Genomic DNA, 21,963 nt, shown 5'->3' with positions numbered 1-21,963 from the left:
TTCTGACCACAAAGGTATGAAATAAGAAATCAATAACAGAAGGAAAGCTGAAAAATTTGCAAATATGTGGAAATTAAATAACACAATCTTGGACAATCAAAGGGTCAGGGAAGAAAACAAAACAAATAAAAAATTATCTTGGGATAAACAACAGAAACAAAACTTATCAAAATCTATGGAAAACAACAAAAGCAGTTCTAAGAGGCAAGTTTGTAGTGATAAACACCTACATTAAGAAAAAAGAAAGATCTCAAATAAATAACCTAACTATATGTTTCAAGGAAGTAGAAAAGTAACAAATTGAGACCAGTTAGCAGAAGTTAGGAAATAATAAAGATCAGAGCAGAAACAAATGAATAGAGACCAGAAAAAAATCAACTTGAAATATTAATAAAACTGAGAGTAGGCTTTTTGAAAACACAGAACTGACAAACCTTTAGCTAAAGACTCAAATAAATAAAATCAGAAATGAAAGAGGAAATATGACAACTGATAACCATAGAAATACAACGGGTCATAAGAGATTTCAAGGGCCAATTATATATCAGCAAATTGGATAATCTAGAAAAAATGGATAAGTTTCTAGAAACATATAATCTAACAAGATTGAATGAGGAAGAACGAAAATCTGAACAGACAAATAACAAGTCAGGATGATAAATCAGTATCAAAAACCTCCTAGTGAAGAAAAGCCCAAGACCACGTGGTCTCACTGGTGAAGTCTATCACCCCACTTAAAGAAGAATGAATATCAATTCTTGCCAGACTTTTCCAAGGAATTGAAGAGGAAGTCTCAAACCCATTTTAGAAGGCTGGCCTTGCCCTACTAAGCCACATAGGACACTACAAGAAAAGAGAACTATAGACCAGTATCCCTAACGAATACAGATGCAAAAAAATTAACATACTGAATTCATCTGCACATTTAAAAGATAATGCACCCTGATCAAGTGAGATTTATCCCTGGGGTGCAAGTACAGGTCAGTGTATGCAAATCAACGGGTATGACACATACATACGCACAATGGACTATGATTCAGCCTTAAGAAAGAAGGAAATCCTGACATTTGCAACAGAGTTGATGAACCATGAGGGCTTTATGTTGAGTGAAGTAAGTCAGACAGAGAAAGACAAATACTGTATAGTATCACTTATATATGGAATCAAAGAAGCCAAACACATTGAAACCAAGAATAGAACACTATTACCAGGAGCTGAGAGAGTGTGGAGGAAATGGGGCGATGTTGGTCAAAGACTACAAGCTTCCAGTTATAAGATGAATAAGTTCTAGAGACATAATGTACAGCATGGTGACTACAGTTAATAATACTGTACTATATACTTGCAAGTTGTTAAGAGAAGAGATCTTGATGTTCTCACCAACACACGCACACATACACGCACACACAGACAAATGGTAACTGTGGGATATGATGGAAGCATTAGCTAACGCTATTGTGACAGTCATTTTGCAATATTTAAGGGAATCAAGTCAACATGCTGTACACATTAAACTTACACAATGTTATATGTTAATTATTTTTTAAAGACTTATTTATTTATTTGTGAGAAAAAGAGCAGGGGGAGGGGCAGAGAGAGAGGGAGAGAACAGGGGGAAAGGCGGGGTGGGGAGAGAATCTCAAGCAGATTTCCCGCTGAGCATGGGGCTTGATCTCACAACCCTGAGATCATGACCTTAGCTGAAATCAGACCCTTGACTGACTGAGGCACCCAGGTTCCCTGTATATACATCAATTTGATATACATATCAATTTGGTATACAAATTGATATACATCAATTATATCTCAATAAAACTGGGGGAAAAACAAAAACAATATTTTTTTTTAAAAGAAGAGGAGATTAGGACACGTGCATAGTGGGAAGACCATGTGAAGAGAGGGAGAGAAAAGACAGCCACCAACAAACCAAGGAGGAGGCCTCAGAAGAAGGCAACCCTGCCTACTTTGTCACGGCAACTGGGGCAGACTAACCTGCCACCCAAACTAATGCCTCACCCTGTCAACCCGGGGTTCCTCATCTGTAAGATGGAAATAATCCTAAAACCTACCTACAACAGAAATGTTGTAAAGAATTCTGTAAAATATCTATAAAGCCATACACAGATGGAAGTAGCTATTATTTAAGACAGTAAAAACAGTTGTTAACTCAGAATCTTGAAAAACTGTTTTCAGTTTTGAACATTAATTTGTCCTCCTTTAAAAAAAAAAAAAAGTCTTGCAACCTGTGAGCTCCTGCCAGTCATGAATCCTGACAGTGCAAGATGATAAGTTTGCAATCGTTTTATACAGCTCTTTAAAATGAAATACCATCTGATCTGATTTCCAGATCATGACGTTTGTTCCTAAACAACAAGCATAGACTTCAGGAAATACTGACGAGAACAGAGAGCTTTGAAAGAGGGCCTCAAACTATGTCAGCAGGGTCATGGTTGGTGAAGATGAGCCATAGCTGGGTGTGTCTATGTCCTCTCCCTCAGAGACACCTTCTCCTCTTCTTCAGGGAAGCAGTGGACCCCCAAGGCAGACCCCCAACTGGGGGTCTAGGATCTATGTCCCTGGGGCCACTCCATATGTCCTACCATAGGCCCAATGTGGCCCCATAGCTCCTAACTGTTTCTCCTGTTCCCAAACCACCAAGGTTTCAAATACCACACTCTTATTCTGGGCCAGGGATGTAGGCTTCACGACGCCACCTCAGGTTAGTTGACCTCAGGTTAGCTGAGGCTTGTGTCCTGAATACCCACAGAATGAGCTGCTCTCCTCCCTCCACTCTTCCAGCAGCAGACCTTCATGCACTAAGACCCACACCCCCCTCCCAAAGTGAGCTGTGAGGTCTCCTGACTGTCATGCAGCATGGTCCCACCAAGGTACCCCCTTCCCAATCTCACCATTCCCTAGGCCCTGTGGGTATCCCAACACGTCTGACCTAGTGCCCATCCATGCCTTCTAGTTGGATCCAGACCCATTTTGTCAGTACCCTTCCTCCGTGTATGCTCAGCAAGCCTAAAGCTAAGGAGACTCCGTGAGGCTCACTGCTGCTAAAACCAACAGCGGGTTCCCTCCGTTTAAAAAAAATAGTTAAATAAGACTGGTCAGTCTCCCCAGGACAGAGGGACACCTTCTCTTTGGCTACAATGCCATGCTCACCAATGTGCTTATTTGCTGCCTTCTGAAAAGATTATGTCCTTGAGAACTGAAATGCCTACCCCAGCTAAAGAATTTGATCAGAAAAAGTAAGATATTGTTCTTGGTTCCACGATATGTCTTGGATGCATTTTTTGGCACACCATACACAGACTGAAGCTGGGAGAATTTCTCCATCAAAGACAATGGAACTCACTCTTCTGAGTGACTACCCTCCACTCTCAACAGTTAGGCACACCCAGCTCAAGCACGCAATAAAACTTCACCAAGCACAGTGGAACTCCAGTGGAACTCCATAATGTCCGCAGTGACACCCACACACTTGCTGTGCCTCCTTGGCCTTGCACTTCTTTCCTTTTGACTTTTCTTCTTTTCTCCTTTACCAAACACATATGATGGGGGATGACTGTACTCAGAGACTGGGCTAATCTTGTCTTCCATGGAGGTGAAAGTCTGCACACTCTCTCCTTGAAGTTGCTCCAGAAAGGAGAACAAAATGAGCACAAACACTTCCGGAAAGTGGGGAAGAATCAGTCTCACAGAAAGCCTACTTCTCAAAATTCAACTCACCTGGATGGGAGGGGATTTACAAAAAGCGCATGTTCCCAGGCCCTGTCCAGGTTCACTGAAGCAAAACATCAGAGATGGGTATTGGGAATCCGCATTTTGAGCAAGCCTCATGGTTGTACATCACACACAGTGTGAGAATCAAACTATAGATATTTAGCAACAAGGACCTGTATGAGGGAGAGGATCCAGCAGCTCATGTAAAATGGATTCAGTTGGTGGGGAGTGCTACACTCCTGGAGGAGGTGGAAGAAGGCGGGAGGCGCTAGCAGTGACCCAGGTGTGAAGTCATGGAGGGGAGGAAGGAATGGAGAAGAGCAGGGCCACATACAGCTGGAGAGAGAAGGGGCTGAGACGCCTCTCTGGAGCCAGATCTGTAAAGGCTAGCCTGAGACAGAAATATGGGTGCTCATGATTCAAAGAATGGCTCAGGAGAAAGACTGAGTGAGGGATGCAGAACAGGACAGGGAATTAGTTGAACAAGGCCCTTAGCTTCAGCCTGGCCCCACAGGAGTGCTGGAGCCTGAATGGTAGCCATGGGGCTGATCCCACCTAGAGACACAGGCATCGTTGGTGCAATGACCAGTTTAAGGATCCAGGCAGCGCAGGGTCTACCATGCACCTCGGAGACAACCAGGACCTTCCCATTTACCCACAAAGCATACAAGCTTACAGGACAAAATATATTCCTCAAGAGCATGTTAGTGTCCTGATGACGGGAGGCAGGATTTATTGGCATTTAAAGGAAAAGGGAAATGACATCTGGAGAATACGCTGCTTCTTCCAGGATCTGATGGTTTTGTTTGCATAGTTTTTCTGTTTTTCTTTCGTGTTTTTCCTAAGTGAAGTACTAGAAAATACAACATGAGACCTATGGTAGGGCTAGGGGTGGAGGGAAAAGGGACCAATGCCATGTTTTGGGCATGACTGACTGGGAAGATGAAGGTATCATTAACAGAAATGGATCATATGCACATCTCTTTTTTCTGTTTTTCAGCTGCTCCCTAAAGCCATATCTGACCAGCCAAGGCCCTTTTCCAGGGACCAATCCAGAGCACAAAATCCTCAAAGCCATCACAGCAGAATTCTGATGAGTTCCCATTCCTTCCCATCATAAATCTTAAAATACATTAGACTCAACCCCTTCATTTCCACAAAGAAACTGCCAGATCGCCCATCTCACCTTTTAGGATAAAGGTGAGCTATTGTTTGACATTTGCACAAACCTCTGCTTAGCAGAAATTTTTAAATATTTCTTGAGAATCATTCAAATAAAATGCCAGACCCTGGAAAAAAGAATCACTTCATCAGAGGTGGAACTCCTATTTTCCTACCAATACCAGTAATGTCTCCCTCAACCACTCATCCACACACATCCATGCACCCTCTTTTCTGGTTTGAAACTGGTCAGGTGTGCAACATGGAGGTCACACAGGTTGTTTCGGGTGACTGAAGGTCAGCTGTGGGCTCTGATCTCTCCCGCCAGTGGTTCCGTGATGGGAACAAGCCGGGCACAGCTGCTCATGGAACTGGTTTCCACCCAGGGTAAAAAATGATGTTTCACAGAATTAGGTTCTCTTTGGAAATTCCTATTCTGCATTGCTCATTTGTAAAACATGATCGCCTTGTTTCGGTCAGTTTCGATTGGTCAGCAGAAGGGCATCAACTCTATCATCATCTAACTCATCCTTGAGGGTTTTCATTAAAATTTTTAATTACTACTCAATATTGTAAAACAGCATCACCATTTCCTGAATAAATACTGCTTTTATAAACTTGATTTCCATTTTATGTTTTTTACCATAAGTTTCTCAAGCCCTTCTTATATGGATTCAACTTATAAGAGCTATAATCAATGAAAAACAAGCAAAACATATGAATAAAGACAAATCATTCAGAACTAGGATGTCACTTGCCTTTGCCTCTGTCTGATGCCAACTAACCCATTTTTTTTGTTTGTTTGTTTTCATTCCTCTGCTAATTATGTTTCCCCAGCCTGTTTTATGTGGAGAGAGGTAAATCAGAATGGATATCTGAAGCCTCCCCAATCTCATTTCTCCTCTCCTTCATGAAACCAGAGCATCTTTATATTACCACCCATAAAGCACTGCCCAGGGGGACAGCCCTCTGCATTCACACCTTTGCTGAGGAACAGGGTACCAGATGTGATCTATTTGCCTTTAGGTGCTTGCTTCCTTTATCTGTTACTGCAAGAAAACTTTTGCTGAGGGGCCTGCACAGATATGCTTCAGAAAAGGTGCTGGATGGATATCTACAAAGTGGAAATCTCCAGAGCTGGAGGCTAAGGAGCTGCTTCTGGCTTGGGAAGCTCAGACTGCTTCTCCAGGTTCCTCCCACCACCACTTAGCCTGAGGCCAGCCCTTCTTGGTGGCTATCACCCTGGATTCTCCCCTCATGTCTCTCCAGTGGCTTCAGGCCCCTGTCCTTTCTGGGAACTGCACCAAAGCTCCTCCCCCTTAGCCCTTCCAAAGATCCCCTAGTTCTCCCTGGTGGGTTTCCTCCACAAATCACCCATCTGCTTTGTTCTTTCAGGTACTTGAGTCATTAAGGCCTCCCCAGGCGACTGCATGAGCTGACCCATCGCACCCCTGCAATCTTTTCTGAGCCCACTCTACTCTGAAAAGAGCTCTGTTTTCCCATCTGATTCACCATGCCTACTTCTCTATCCCACTGGAAGTATAACAAATTCTAATATTCGACAGAGAAAGAAGCACCCGTGGAGAGAGTAAAATACAGATAATATATTGGCTGATGCAACAACATAAGAGACCTTTGGAAAAACATACAATGTGATATGATAATGATGGCTGCCATTTATTGAGCGCCTCCTCTATTCCGAGAACACCAAGAATTAAGCTTCTTTGCTTCTCATTTTGTACACTCCGAACCAACGCCAACCCAGTGCCATGCCTGTGCTTTGTCTTCTACTTGTCATCAGTCCCAAATGCACCCTGAGCAGAAGTCTCACCGGCACTTACCCCAATACAAGTTTGGGACACACATACTCCCCTCAACACAGTGTTACAAAATTATACCAGTCCCCTCCTTCTGTCTCCCCTGTGTCATCTGATGACATCACTACACGTGGAGGGGTCCAAGTAAGGATCCTGGGCTCATCCTCATTCTTCCCTCTCCCCACCACCTGTAATCAGCCCCCACGTCTTTGAGACTTTCTTCCGGATCTTATTTCATTTTGTTTCATCCTTCCCCACCCCCTGTGCTACTGCATTCAATAGAGCCCTTGCACTGGTCTCTAGCTTGTCCTTCTGCCTCCATCTAGCATGCCAAAAGCTACCCTCCATGATGTCAGGTCATATAACAGCTGCCAGGCTGCCCTTTCCAAAGATGGCCACTCAAGCTATATCCCACCCCAAATGCAACACACATCAGAAGAGACACTGTCTGACTGCCAAGGCTAGGTCATAAAAGGGCCAATAGTATCCACCATCCATCCTTCACCTGCTCTCTCACTCTCCCTCCTTCCTCTACCCCCTCTGCCCCCTCTATAGGTGTGAATCTATATTGGGTTGGGGAGTGCATCCTCAGGTCTGGGAGTTCATACATACTCAGGTTGGGGAGTCTAGTTCTTAGGTCAAGACATCCATTCTCAGGTCAGTGGTGCATTGTTGGGTGGGGGGACCCCACCTAGCAACACAGTTCCTGGCTGGAACTTCAAGGTGGCCCTCTCCAAACTCCAGTTATTCTCTCCACACTGGAGATACACGAGCCTCCCACAGTGTTTGCAGAGAGCTAAAGGACTCCATGCTCCTAAGGTACTTAGCAGGGGCCTGACTGTGGCTGCCTTCTGTATGCAATAGCTAAAGAAGTCTACCTCCTCACTCACCTTCCCTCCAGGTACAGGGGCCTGGGCTCTGTCCTCTCTGAGCACCAGCACATGCCTGGCTCTCAGTGGAGGCCCACAGAATGTGGCATGAATCCTCCTCATATCAGGAAGGCTGAGCAGGAAGTGGGAGGGAGTTCATTGAGAAAACACCGTGGAGAGTTAGAACCCGAACTGGACCCCACAGGATGAACAAGACTTGGCTGGTGATCAATGAGAGAGGCCAGCAACAAATGCTGGGGACTACTTCCCCAAGTGTTGGGGGAGGTCACTGAGAGGACATGACAGCCAGTTTACCCATGAGGTGGACTTCAGTAATCAGACACTCCTCACCCTCTCCCCTGTTCTTGGAATGTGCATTCTGCTTGTCTTATTGGCTCCCAGAGGTTGCCCCAAGGACATAGCCTTCAGATAGTGATGTGGTGCTGAGACCATCTGGATAGTATACATGTATACATGACTTGACCCAGCTAAGGCTTTTGTAAAAGCTCTTTACATTCTGTCGGGCAGGTGCAGAGGGTGTGTGGGAGGGAATGGGGTATGGTGGGACCCTACAATAGCTCCCAGTCGACCCTGGATGGGCCTTACAGGCAATGCAGTGTTGCTGTTGACAGGCTGAGCACACTGGGCTGCGTGCACAGCCCATGACCATGGAATACGAACCCATCTGCCTGCGTGTCTGCCTCCAAGCCGGTTACTGCTCCCCTCTTCCATGGACTCAGATGGACCAGCCGCTCACAGTGGCAATTCAATTAAGTCTTCACTGTGACCACATTTGTCACAGCAGGAAAGTGGGAGGAAGACTGGCTATGTGGTCAGGACCTCTGGGCCGTGGGACAATGCCGCCCCCAGGTGGGTTTATCCCCTTGCGCAAGGCTCTTGCTTCTCAGAGTCTGCTTCTTCTGCACTTAGCAAGGGATCCTGAGAGTACCCATGTGCAGGGAGTACTGAGCTGAGCTACCCTTCCCCTCCTCCAGGGCTAGGGCTCTCATTCCCCAACCTGAAGGGAGCCGCCCTGCCCAAGGGCCTGCCCCCTCCCTGCCTGCTGTGGTATGCCCTGGACTCTGACCCGTTATTCTTCTCACCGTCGCCCACAGTCCTCACTTCCCCATGCTCCTGATTGAGGAAAACCGTCCCCAGGGGCCCGAAAGCTGACTGTGGGGATTTCAGTGTGGCCCAGGCGGCAGCTTGGCTCTCCAACCACTTCTGTTTAACTTCTTGGTACAGACTCCTCCTGACTTCACATTTGGCTCTTCTTGCTGTGCTGATGGCTCTGGGCAAACTTCCTTCGGAAACTGACCATAGGCTAGCTGTAGGCTACCAAAGTGAGGTTGCTAGGGGTTCCGCAGCAAATCCAGAGGTGAGCTGGATGCTCCCCATCCATCCCTCTGGCCCAAGGCCTAAGGCCAGGCAGGATGTGGGCCACGCTGCGAGGGCTTGTGGTTTCAGTGTCCTCTGAACTAAAGACAGATGTTTCCAAGGAAAACGGAAGGGCTTTTCCAAGAGAAGCTCTGGTAGCATTTCTTGGAGACTTTTGTTCTCTGGGGCAAACTGTGTTGATGAGCAGCCTCACACAGGAGTGTTCTAGACCGTCAGATACCACACAGCTGCCTCAGTACCCTCAGTCCTGCCACCCCTCAGGGTGCCGTGGAGCTCCCAGGCAGGGTTCTTGTTGGAGCCATGCTCTGCAGGTGGCCCGGAGGGCAGTGGTCAGTGTGGCAGCCTCTGCCCAGGAGAGGCTTCTCAACTTGTCCATATCTCCACACACCAGGCTGCCTGCATGGCTGCTCGCTAAGACCACGGGCTCTGTGTGCTCCCCAAAGTCTCTGATCTCCAGGGGAAGGAGACCTGTGCCGGAAGGGCACCATGGTACCACGTGGCAGACACAGAGCTGCACAGCCTCTGGGTCTGTGCTTTCTCTCAGTGATTCTTCCAGCACGTTTTCATTCCTGGGGGCCCCAGGGCACTTCAGTTTGGCCGCTGTCACAAACTCTACCCTGTACCTGGGCACAAGGCTGGGCCTACCCAATCAGATCAGTCCATGCTTGGACACAGCTGAGGGCCTGTGGCACTCACTCTGACTGTATAAAAAATCAGCCTGAAACTTAGTGGCATGAAACAATCATTACACTCATGATGTCCGTGGGTCGGGAATTTCAGTATAGTATGGATGGCTGGTTCCTATTCCTTGCTATCTGGGGCCTCAGCTAGAAAACTCAGAGGCATGAGGCTCATTCACTACACACCTGAATGTCGATGTTGACTGCCACCTGGGCCTGGGGTCCTTCTCACATGGGCCTCTCCAAGTCCTCTTTCAGACTGGCCCTGTTCAAGCTTTCTCACAGCGTGGTAGCTGGGTTCAAGAGCCAGTGTCCTGAGACAGAGACAGGGAGAGATGGGGAGGGACCAGGTGGAAACCATCTCACCTTTTGTAACAGGGCTGGAAACTCAACTTCCGTCCAGATCCCTGGGCGGGGGGCACATTAGCCATATAAAGGCAGGTGGGATGGGTGATCTACAACACTGTGTGGCCACCTGAGACGACACAGTCTGCCACAGCCCTCACCAGAGACTTGACAGGTGGTAATAATGAGATGGCTTCTGTTGTCTCCCCTATTTTATGGTTGATGAAGTTGAGCAAGGTGGGTGTGGGGGGGTGGGGGGGAATTAGTTAACTTGCCCAAGACCATGCAGCTGTAAACAGTAGAATCAGGACTTGAACCCAGGCTGCCCAGAGGTTTCCATGGACTTAATCATGGTCTCAGGAAATCTGAGAAGCTATAATAAGCATTATATTAAAAATAAAGAAGGAGGAGGAGGAGGTGGTAGAGGAGAAAAAGAAAAGAAAAAAGTAAGGTGGAACAGAATATGAGAAAATAGGACCAGTCTGAGAACATGAGATCATGAAAGAAAACTTAGAAAATAAAAATATAGGGGCACCTGGGTGGCTCAGATGCTTAAGCCTCTGCCTTCAGCTCAGGTCATGATCCCAGGGTCCTGGGATTGAGCCTCACATTCAGCTCCTTGCTCAGTGGAGAGCCTGCTTCTCCTTATCCCTCTGCCTGCCTCTCTCCCTGCTAGTACTCTCTTTCTGTGTCAAATACAAATAAAATCTTAAAAAAAAAAAGAAAAGAAAGATATAATTGGCAAATTATAACAAATAATAAATCAATAGAAAGGATGCAAGATAAAGTTTTATTTTTTTTACTTCCCAGATGTATTAGGGATACCAGAGAAACATATGAGAGAGAGAGAGAGAGAGAGAGAGAGAGAGAGACTTATATGAACTGGCTCATATGATTATGGAAGGCAAGAAGTTTGATGATCTGCAGTCTGCAACCTGGAGAACCGGGAAAAGCAGTGGTCTAATTCAGTCTGAGACCAAAAGCCTGGGAACCAAGACCACTTATATCAGAGTGCAGGAGAAGATGACCATATCAGGTCAATGAAAAAGAACAAATTTGCCCTTCCTCTGTCTTTTTCTTCTATTCAGGGCTTCAATGGATTGGATCATGCCCACCTGCATTAGTGAGGGCAACCATCTTTTCTTCTTCAGCTTACAAATTCAAACGCTAATCTCTTTCAGAACCACCCTCACAGACATCCCCCCAAAATAATATTTTACAGGCTATCTGGGCATCCCTTAGCCCAGTCAAGGTGACATGTAAAATTTATCATCACACAGGTCATAGGCAAAAGAAAGAGAGAGAGAGAAAGTTTCAAATTATGAGAAAAGAAAAGGTAGAGAAGGTAGAGAGGAGAAATTCATGCAGGAAAAAGAACAAAAAAAAAAAAAAGAAAGAAAGAAAGAAAAAAGAATAACATTTCCCAAGTTGAAAGAAATGCATGTAATTGGAAAGATCCAAAAGTCCGTAAGGAATGATTCTAGTGGGGCATCTGGGTGACTCAGTTGGTTAAGCATATGCCTTAGCCCTGCACAGGGCTCCTTGCTCAGCAGGGAGCCTGCTTCTCCCACTGCCTGCAACTCCCCCTGCTTGTGCTCGCTCTCTCTCTCTCTCTCTCGCTTTCAAATAAATAAATAAAACATTTTTTTTTAAAGGAATGACTCTAGTTGTAAAGGGTATTTCAGTCAATTAACTGTGTTCTTAAAAGGCTGGAAGACTGTAGGAGGTGATTAAGGCACATTATTATCTTGTCAACAGCAAGAGCAACAAAGATAAAAAACTTATGGAAATTCCAAGAAAAAGGGGTGCCTGGTGGCTTAATTGGAAAAGCATGTGACTCTTGATCTTGGGGTTCTGAGTTTGAGCCCCAAGTTGGGTATAGAGATTATTAAAAATAAATAAATTTTAAAAAATTAATTCCAAGAAAAACAAAATGTTACACCATAAAGGCATGATCCAAATAGGAAGCAAAGGAAAGTGAGCAAGATTTAAGAAGTGTAGAATAAGAGAACATATTGGACTTTGAATCTGAGAACATTATCCTTGGGGTGGTATAGATTTGGGAGAGAGAGAAGAGCAAATCCTCACATACTATGTGGATCTGTAGTGATCCAGAGTTACACAGGCATAGTAATGTAAACTCTATTTATTTGTTCTCAATATTTAAATTCCATCCAGACAAAAAATAAGAGATATAATCATTGTAGCATGGAAGGTTAATATACTCAACGTAAATGCAAAGATATTCTCAACTATATTAGTTAGGATTAGATTTTATAGCATATAACAAATGAGCCCCAAATGATGTAAAGAAAATAGGCTTGTATTTCTCAGTCACTTAAAAGAAGTCTGCATGTACGCAGGCCAGAGCTCTTAAGGCAGCTCCATGAAATCACAAGGAAGCCAAGTCCTTCCACCTCCACTCTACCATCACTAGGATACAGGGCACATCTTCCTGGCCCAAAAAGGGCAGTGAGAGCACCAGTCATCACATCTGCATTTCAGATAGTAGAATGGAGGAAGGAGGGAGAATGGCCCAGCCTGCTTACTTTTGGGAAGTCCCATACAACACTTCAGATCATATCTCATCAACCAAAAGAGTCAGACATCTCAGCTAGTTGTGAGAGAAACTAGTCAGCACAGTCTTTAAGCTGGGTGTCCGTGTGGGACAGCATCTCATTCTGTATGAAGATGGGACTTTAGGAGGGATGGTTGAGAAAACTGCTAACCACCTCCGAGAGAGCAGAGAGCTGATACTATCACAGGTGGGATAAGAAGCAGAGGGGTGATGATTTATTTAAAGCTACAAAGATCACTAAATGTGATGGAACTAAACATGAAGTTTGCTAAGAACCTACCTTGTAGGCTGTAACTGAGCTATCATTGTAATGGGGTCATTGGAGATAGTCTAAACATGTTAAATCAAGCAATTGAATCACAAGTTGATTGTTTCCATTTGTAGAGATAACAGAGATCAAAGTCCCTGCCGCAAACACTTGCAACTGTTTCTATTTAAAAAATCACTCTACAATGATCTATTTAAAAAAATAGAAACAGTTGCAAATGTTTGCCCCAGGGACACGGATTGGGAGGGGAAGAAGGGTAGTACAAGAGGCACTAGCTTTGCTTTATAAACTCTTCTATACATGTGCCAGAAGTTTGACTTCAGTTTTAAAATTAAATTCAAGGCAGCCTCTGCTTCCACTCAGGGTGGAGGAGGACTGACAGTTACTAGAAAGTGGATTGAGCTATCTGGCCATTCGCTGACCCCCAGAAAGCCAGGCCTCCCAAGGACTATGGAGGGTGAGACTAGGAGGCTTGGGGTAGGGGCAGCTCTCCTGGTCAGGGCTCCCAGGGTATGCCCAGCAGAGCTAAGATCCCTTGCTGCCTTGAGAACCTCTAGAGGCACATGGAGTAGGAAGCCCAGACTCCCAAGTATTGGCCTGTGCTGACCATCTGATGCCCTGGGGAGAAGCCAAGGGGCAGGCCTCTGTGGGGGTCAGTGTCATAGTAACTCCTCCCCCATGTGGTCTGAATCTGGCTAATAAGAGCTGGCTGCCTGGGGAACCTGAACTGATTCTTCCACCCTCTCACCTGTTTAGTCATTTTGTCCTATTGTATATTACTCATTCATACTGCCTTGAAACCACTCCTGGACAGAAATTCAAAATATCAAACATCTGACCAAAACCAGTAACAAAGTGGCATTTTAAGACAGCATTTCAGGGATTCTAAATAGCAAACACCAAAAAATGCAAGCTCTGCTGCTTTGGGAAGGCAAAGGGACATCCACTTTTCCAAAAGTCTTCTAAAACTTCCTCTTAGGCAAAGAAGAAAAAAAAAAGGTCCCTCAGCACAGCCACCTGTCAAGCCAAATAAGATGTCCTTGGACTTTGCAACATTTTCAAATATTTGGTCTAGAATGGAGTCCTTTCATTCATGGTAAGAACTGGCTCACAGTCCTGGGGCCATCAGCTCCGAGGCCAGCTCAGAATCCAAGAACAGCTCTCTTCAAAGTGTAGACCGCACTCCTGTGGCCGCTGCTGTGAACAGCAACTCAGAATGAAGGGCTGGAGGAGTCCAGGCGGCTTCTTAAGTAGGAAAACTGTGCTCCATGGGCAGGTCTGAACTAATTGCCAGGGGAGTGGAAAATAGGCTTTATTTAGTACTTTAACATCATGAAAGACATTATAATTCTGGCTTGGATTTGGGGGTTATTTTTGTCAGCAGAAACTAGGAAACCTCTGCATCAATGAGCATTTCCCACCAGCCCTCAGCCCGGAACACCTCTGAGCCCTTATCTACAGGTGCTTTGTTCTTTAATTGAGAGCAGTGGTTCTCAAAGTGTGGTCCCTGGACCAGCAGTTCCGCATTCCCTGGGGATTGGTTAGAAATGCAAATCTTGTCCTCACCCTGTCTGGAACTCTGTGGCGGAACACTGTCTGAAACTCTGTGGCAGTACAGTCTGGAACACTCTGGCAGAAACTCTGGGGCTAAGACTCTGGCATCTGTGAGCTAACACCTCCAGAGAACCCTCAAGTTTGGGAACTTCCGCTTATAGTTTGTTAGAATTAGATGTGGTTGGGTTTATTACTGCTTGTCACTGAAACAGACCTAATAACCAAAACACTGACCCTTCAAGGGACCAGAAGAACACCTCTGGAGATTCCCCAGGAATTTTAATGGTGAGAGTCTTGTCTTCTTCTTCTTCTTTTTTTTTTTCTTTTTAAAGATTTTATTTATTTATTTGACAGAGAGCGAGCGTACAAGCAGGGAGAGCATCAGGGAGAGGGAAAAGTAGGCTCCCCAATGAGCAGGAAGCCTGATGAGAGGCTAGATCGCAGGACCTTAGGATCACAACCCAAGGTGAAGGCAGACGCTTAACCAACTGAGCCACCCAGGAGCCCTGAGAGTCTTGTCTTCTTGCTCAAGGCTCAGAGTGGATTCCCCCAGCAACAGACTCTGAGACTCAAGGATAAGCAGTGTATTGGGGAAATGATCACAAAATACACCTGTTGGGGCGTAGGGAGAAGCCAGCAGAAGGTGTGTCCATGAGCAAGTTGGCACTGTCAGAGCCTGGGTTCAGTCCCGGGGGAGCTCCTGAGGATGCTGGAGGGCATGTCCCACCCAAAGGTCATGAAATCAGGGATATTTATCCTCCACTCCCCTTCTGTCATTGCTGAGGGACGATCCTGGGTGCAGCCCCTCGACACACACATGACCCTGGGATATCCTGCCCTGCTCCAGGTGAGGCCAGAGTCTGTGGCCAGAGGACCTTCATCCAAGGAGAAAACAGAAGGCATCCCCATCATCTGCTCCCTGCAGCTTCCCCAGATTGCTGGCAAGAAGGAAAATTCTTGTAATTCCATTCTGAGTTCCCAAGACTCTGGTTCTTTTTTTTTTTTTTTTTTTAAAGATTTTATTTATTTGTCAGAGAGAGAGAGGAGAGCGAGCGAGCACAGGCAGACAGAATGGCAGGCAGAGGCAAAGGGAGAAGCAGGCTCCCCGCCAAGCAAGGAGCCCGATGTGGGACTCGATCCCAGGACGCTGGGATCATGACCTGAGCCGAAGGCAGCTGCTTAACCAACTGAGCCACCCAGGCGTCCCAAGACTCTGGTTCTTTATTCAAATCCTCCTCACCCATCAGGGCACCAAACCCATCAAGTCAAGTGCAATTTTGTTTTTTCTTTTTCCTTTTTCTTCCTCCTCCTCCTCTTTTCCTTGTTTTTCTTCTTCCTCCTCCTCCTCCTTCTTCACAGACATCCGAATCTCTTTATTGGGAGGGATGGGGACCCAGAAGTTGGGCATGGGGCCCTCTCACTGCACTGCTTATTCACCAGCTCTGCTTCCAGAGTCCTCCAACTTTATCTCATGATGCAGCTCTGGTGGGCTAGTGCCTTCCCCAGACACCCCCATAGATCCCAGTTCAGAGCTGCCTCTCGGAAAACAAGGATCAGCCCAAGATCAACTCACCGCTCAACTATCTATGCTAACTCTGAATAATGGCAGGCTCACACAGAATGCTGCGCCCAGCCCGCATTTGGGTGAGAGCTCTTCCACAGATGACCGAGATGGATCAGACAGCACAAAACAAGAACTGTCAAAGTGTCACGGCCGGCGCAACAAATCGACCAGGGTCGAGAGGGTAAGAGGATGGTGAAAAGAAATTAAGAGGGGGGCAGGAGGAGCACCAAGGAGGATGTCCAATAATGCCAATTTTATTCAAGGCTGTGAGGCATTATATAGCTAACAGAAACAATCATAAGAAAGTATCTATTTTTAGCTGATTACTAAAGAGTTTGCAACATGCACAGAAAATCCTTCAAGCTTTCCCATTATCTATTTCCCAAGCACCAATAGCAGACCCTCTAGCACCAGATGTACTGACTTCAAGGCCACTCAAGACATAGTTTATGTAAGCACAGCACAGTCTTACAGTGGTGTAGTCTATAGCCCGTGCAAGGACATCAAGGACCAGCCAAGAATTTCTGACCCCGACCAAATCATCTCTATCTGACTAGCAAACGTGTGGGAAGTCATGTAGGCGAGTGCACAACACATAGCACAGACCCTTTCTCAGTGCTACTCAACTTTATCAACCTAAGCCTTTTGTTCAGCTATTCAGCCTTTAAAGGAGGCACAAGTCAGGGCCTGGTTTGGTCCTCGTCTCAAACCTTACTGTGTCCTCCCACATCAAAGGGGCACAGGAACAGTTCAGAGAGCGGATGCACCACAGACTGTTCAGGAAAGTGGAGAAGGTTGGGAGGACAGTGATACCTGGACCTGATCCTGAAGGCTCGAGGGAATCTGTGCAGATGTGGAGAATGCCAACAGCACAGGCACGGTGAGAGAGCAGACTAAGGGCTGTAGAAGGCAGCAAGCACCCGTGTGGCTGGAGCTTGGCAGAGGGAGAGAGGAAGAGTGGGAGCCCATGTTGCATGGTGAGAGCCCTGCTTTGGGCAAATCCCTTTGACCAATTCCTGGGCAAATTCCTGATCAGAAAAGCCAATATCCCAATAAGGAAAGGAAGAAGATGGAAGCAGATGTTGGGATGCTGTCGTGACAAGCTGTGCCCCTCAGGCACAGGCATTGCCTGTCTATCCATGTGTCAGCACTAGGTATGTTGCCCCGGTTTTAGAGGAGGAAACTGAGCACTCCAAAGGTTAGGTCACTCCAAGTTCCCGTGTTCTCTCTGCTTGACCCACCTGGATTGTTCTAATGGCTCCAGAGAAAGACAACTGAGCCTGAACTCCAGAATCCACACAGCAGCTACGGGGGCATGAGTGACAATGAGACCGAAGTGAAGTGCGGAAGGAAGGCACCTGTGCTCTCCCAGGCAGACGGAAGACTGGCACACAGCAAGACAGAGCCTCATGAAGCAAGAGGAGCTTAACACACTGCAGAAATCACAGTCACTCCGAAGGGAAACCCTTCAGCTCCAAAGCAGTTTCTCCCCCTTCCTCCCTGCACACTGGCACATACCAGTCTGCATTCCATCTCTCTGGATTTACCTAGTCTGGATATTCCATATAAATGGACTCATAGGACATGTGACCTTTTGTGTTTGGTTTTTTTCACTCAGCATAATGTCTTCATTGCAACATATGTCAGCATTTCACTTATTTTGTGACCAAATAATATCTCATTGTGTGGCTAAACCACAATTTCTTTATCCATTCATCCATGGATGGACATTTAGCCTATTTCCACCTTTTGGTTACTCATGTTCACATACTTGCGTTAAGTACCTGTCCTTCATTCTTTTGCGTGTATACCCAGAAGTAAAATTGTGGGGTCACATGGTACCTCTCTGTTTAGCTCTTTGAGAAACAGCCAGACAGTTTTCCACAGTGGCTGCACCGTTCTCCATTCTTCACCATTATACATTCCCTCCAGCAATGTAGGAGGATTCTGATTTCTGCGCATCCTCACCAACACTTGTTATTTTCCATCTTTTAATTATAGCCATTCTAGAAGGTGCTACAGAGGACTTCACTGGGGTTTTGATTTGCATTTCCAGGGCAAGCCATTTTACGGGATCATCCATCATTCCCTGAGGCTCTCACGTTGACAGTTCTCTCCCCTAGGCTCATGAAGGGCAGGAGACATCTTACTCTCCCCCATGTGGTCAGCTCAGGGCACCAGGGCTTAAGGAGGTACACAGAGGAATTGGGGCACCACCCCCCAGATCTGCAGTCAGCCCATATGCCTGGGTGTCTGGAGATGATAACCCTGTCACCAGCCACCTCACAGGCCACACCCTCTAGTGATGTCTATGAAGGACACTGAGTGTGCCAGTTCACTCACTCTGTGCACTACCACTTACAATGTCTGCTGCAGTGGATACCACGGGTCCACCATGGGCCTGGGAAAATTCAGCTGAATAAATTTGGAGATCTATTTGGCTTTATTCAACAATTCATAAACTTGGCAGCATCCCATCTGGGAAGTAGAGAGGAGCTCCCCTGAGTTGGAGAAAAGGAAAAGTTTTTAAAGGCAGAAAGGGAGCAGAAGGGACGCCTGGGTGGCTCAGTTGGTTAAGCAGCTGCCTTCGGCTCAGGTCATGATCCCGGCGTCCTGGGATCGAGTCCCACATCGGGCTCTTTGCTTGGCGGGGAGCCTGCTTCTCCCTCTGCCTCTGCCTGCCACTCTGTCTGCCTGTGCTCACTCTCGCTTCTCTCTCTATGACAAATAAATAAATAAAATCTTAAAAAAAAAAAAGGGAGCAGAAAAGGAAATTATTAGCAAATAATGCATTGTTTCAGGGAAAGTTGCCTTCCAAAGGGGAATGGAAGGGCCTGCAAGGTGGATTATCTCATTAGTGCAGAACAGGTAATTCCATGTGACTGGCTAAAGGTTACACTTCTGGGGGAAGCTGAAACTTTTAAGTCTTAAGTATTAAGTCTTGGTTTGATGGCATGAGGTTTAGCACAACTGATCTCATTTGGGGCCTGCTGTATCCTTTTTAACAGTGAACTACAGGTTGATTTCCAAATGCCTAAGGGCTTTCTCCATATTTGGAAGGGAAACCTCTTGGCCCCTCTTGCCAGCGGGCCAGAAGTGCCAGGGAAATGACACCCTCCCCAGCAGCCCTCAACTCTCAAGAGTTGGTGTGTGAATACCCCAGCTCCCTCCTACCCTGCCCTCTAAGGAAGATCTATCTGAAGCCTGTGTTCTGCTGTTCTAGGCTGAGCTCTGCAGCATGGTTAGGCTCCACTGACCATGGTGGGAGCTGGCTGAGTAACCAATTGGGACCCAATTCCAGTGTGTGGGTTTTTCCTCCTGACACCGAACAATTCTCCAACACCAGTTATCCTATAATTCAACTCAACGCTGACACTATCTACCTGGAGACAGCATCAGATCCCACAGAGGAAGGGCTGAGTCCTGCAAGACCGCCCCCTGCACACACTGCAGGTGTCACTTGCAAGTCCAGGTTGTCACATATTTCTGATCTACTGGCTATAAATCAGAGGCTCCCATGTGCTCCCCTCCTTGGGTTCAATTAATTTGCTAGAATGACTCACGGAACTTGGAGATACATTTTACTTACTAGATGCTGGTTTGTCATAAAAGGATATAACTCAGGAATAATCACACAGAACAGAGGCACAGGGCAGGGATGGAGAGGATGCAGAGCTTCCCTGCTCTCTCCAGGCACGCCACTCTCTTCAAATCTCCGTTTTCACCAACTTAGAAGCTTTCTGCACCCCATCCTTTTGGGCTTTTAGGAGGCTTCATTACACAAGCATGATTGATTACATTATTGGTCAGAGGTGATTAAAATTCAATCTTCAGGCCCTCTACCCTTCTAGATGGTTGAGGGGTGGGACTGAGTTCCAACCCTCTAATCACAAGGTTGGTTCCCCTGGCAAACAGCCCCCATCCTCAGAGATCCAAGGACTTTCCCAAAAAATACCTCATTAACATAACAAAAAGGCTTTAATCAACACTTTTAAGGCTCTCAACACTTAGGAAATTTTGACTGCTTTAGGAGCTCTGTGCTAGGAACAGAAGACCAAATATATATTTCTTATTATAAATCACAATACTATATCTATTTTTTCTCAATTCTCCGCTCCTCTACTGGTGCTCCCGCACCTCCCAAATCAGTGACTTCCGCCTCTTGGAGAAGCAATCCAAACCAAGACATCTGCCCACCAGCCACTTCATATACATTAATTCATGAGCCTATTTAGACACAGAAAACTAAGACCATCCCCTCAGGGTTAAAAGTGAGTGAAACACTGACTGGAGCAGACAAATGAAATGTCATCTTTAAGAGAACGGAAGCTTCCAGCCCCCACTGCTATGAGGTCAGAGAACAGCTTGAAGTATTTGCCAGCTGAGTACTGAAACTCACAAAAAGAGGGGTAAGCATAGGTGGTGCTGGTAGGAGAGAGCTCTGCTCCTGAACTCAGTGTCTGGTCCCCACCAGGGACACTTCTCTTCCTGGAAACACAGGCCCTTCGGCCCGGTCAGCTCCATAGCCCATTGGCTGCAGGGATCATGCAATCACTGCCTCTCCTTGTTCTGACCCACGCTCCTGGGGTCACCTACTCGTGCTGCTGGGGCTCCCTCTCACCTGCTCACAGAGAACATGCTTGTCTTGCAAAGGGGCATATGCTAGTGCCTGGGAAGCTGGTTCTGGCTGTAGATAACAAACTGATACCTTTCTCAAAGTACAGTCTTGACTAATTCTCAGAACTCAGGAGAGAGCCACCCTCCAGACAGTGGTGAGTTCCTTGAGGTGGTATTGCCTTATAAGGCCTCTTGGGGCCCCATCTTTAAGGTTCCTTTGGCAGCAGGTGACAAACTTGATTCATACAAATGTCAGTTTAAAGGGGAGGTATTGTCACTTGAGACTTTCTCCTAAAGCCTTGGGGCAGGGCCTTAGCAAGACTTGGGGATGATGGTGAGAAATAGCCCTGGCTCTCTTGCTTTGTAACAGACGGCCATGAACCCTGGTGGCTTAACAGGGCAACAATCATTTATTTTGCTCACAAATCTGCTATTTGGGCTTGGCCAGGAAGCCTCATTTCTGCCCCCATGCCACCCCGGCCCCAGGTAGCCCAACCCAGGACCAGAGGGTCCATTTCCAAGGCCATCCACTCAAAGGACTTCTGGCTGCCAGGGTTCCCCTCCACACACGGGCCTGCCCATGTGGCCTGGGCTACACACAGCACGAGTACCAAGAAAACCTGGCAGAGGCTGTATTTCAGAAGTTACACACTCACAGGAGCCTGCCTGAGTGGAGGGCAGAGTAGCAAGCAAGGTTCCAGACAAGATATGGGACTAAAATATTTTTGTGGGCATTTTTGGAAAACATAATCTGTCACAATAAGGAAGAAAAACTACCTGGAATCTAGGGATCTGCTCTCCACAGCTTGTGAGTATGTATGTGTAAGTATGAGAGGGGTGTGTGTGTGTGTGTGTGTGTAAACTAGCTCACACTGTTTCCCTCTCTTTCTCTCTGGCGACATAGTTCTCCACATCTCCTTAATTTATTCTCTGCTCAAGGCCACACCTCAGCTCCTAAGCATATGGGCAGTTCTTCCTGCCTTCCCAGAATCTTCCCAAACTCAGGGCCTCAAGTGACCCAGAAATATAGCCCCAGTTCACTCTGGTCCAGCAGCAGCTCATTCGATTCTGCTAAGACAGGAGGAGAAAAACCACACATGTTTGTTTTTGGTGACAATACACTGTGGGCACAACTGCCCAGCCTCTGCTGTAAATTGCCTGGTGACAAGTGAAGCAGCCTCCCATGGTGAACAAATGCTGTTAGATCCTGCACCAGAGAGCTATGCTGGTGATGGGGAAAAGCTCAATCCTGTGTTTGCGGACCTAGACGTCCATAAGTCTGTCTTCAGAGCTAACAGAGGCTCAGCCTGGGTGACCAGATGTGCCCCAAGTTTAAAAGCCTGCTGTTGGGAGGAATTGTTGGCCAATAAGGAAGTTGCTGCC

The 21,963-nt window shown here is 46.5% G+C and overlaps 1 long non-coding RNA gene across 1 annotated transcript in view; it reads right to left on the bottom strand.

Moving 5' to 3' along the window:
* LOC125108613 (uncharacterized) overlaps window positions 1-21,963 on the bottom strand; it is a 51,360-nt gene that overhangs the window by 27,709 nt on the left and 1,688 nt on the right. The window lies entirely within an intron of this gene.

Source organism: Lutra lutra, chromosome 9 (assembly GCF_902655055.1).
Source record: "Lutra lutra chromosome 9, mLutLut1.2, whole genome shotgun sequence".
In the NCBI taxonomy this organism is placed as follows: Eukaryota; Metazoa; Chordata; class Mammalia; order Carnivora; family Mustelidae; genus Lutra; species Lutra lutra.
This window is presented reverse-complemented; position numbering and strand designations above follow the sequence as displayed.